Raw genomic sequence first — 836 nt, 5'->3', positions numbered from 1 at the left:
ATAGAGTGCGTGAACAGGTCACACATACAGGGTTAGGAATAAGCAGGATAGCTGATTTCTCAATGGCAACGCTAAGCAAAAAGAAATGGAGAAACGTCTTCAACATAGTAAAGGGAGATGACTTTCAACCTAGAATCTGTATCTAACAAAACTATTAATTAAGCATTAGAGTTGAATAAACATATTTTCAGAAATGCAGCATGTCAAGAAAAAAAAAAAAAAAAAAGACCTGGCCGGGCGCGGTGGCTCATGCCTGTAATCCTAGCACTTTGGGAGGCCGAGGTGGGTGGATCACCTGAGGTCAGGAGTTCAAGACCAGCCTGGCCATCATGGTGAAACCCCATCTTTAAAAAAAAAAAAATAGATCAGGAAGGTGGTTTTCTCAGGGCGAGGCTTATCCATTGCACTCCGATGTACTGACCCCTGTGATTTCCCCAAATGTGGGAAACTCGACTGCATCATTTGTGGTAGTGGGGGACTGCGTTTGCGCTCTCTATAAGAAAAATTTTAAAAAAGAAAATAATAATAATAATTTAACTAAAAAAAAAAGAGAGACCTTCCTGCATCCTTTCTCAGTGCATTCTCATGTCACACTGGAGGGTGTGAAATGAAGAAGAAAACCAAGACAAAGGAAGACATGGCAGCCAGTAAGAGGAACTGCAACACAGAATCTAGGATGACGGCCAGCGGCGGGGCTTGAGTGTAAACACTTTATATTGGAACAATAGGAGACTCTGCTCTGGGAGAGAGACATCTTCAGGGAAATGAAACTGATTATTTCTCTAGCTCAACTATAGGGAAATTGTATTGAGGGACTGTGGAAGGGGCTGAAAAGA

The 836-nt window shown here is 42.0% G+C and overlaps 1 non-coding gene across 1 annotated transcript; it reads left to right on the top strand.

Annotated features, from left to right (window-relative positions):
- Positions 1 to 336: 336 nt before the first annotated feature.
- On the top strand, positions 337 to 499 carry LOC118151704 (U1 spliceosomal RNA). Its single transcript, XR_004740139.2, has one exon. It is a non-coding gene; the product is annotated as a U1 spliceosomal RNA (small nuclear RNA).
- Positions 500 to 836: the final 337 nt, after the last annotated feature.

This window comes from Callithrix jacchus, chromosome 2 (assembly GCF_049354715.1).
Source record: "Callithrix jacchus isolate 240 chromosome 2, calJac240_pri, whole genome shotgun sequence".
Lineage (NCBI taxonomy): Eukaryota > Metazoa > Chordata > Mammalia > Primates > Cebidae > Callithrix > Callithrix jacchus.
The sequence above is the reverse complement of the archived record's forward strand: the minus strand, read 5'-3'. Positions and strand labels throughout refer to the sequence as shown.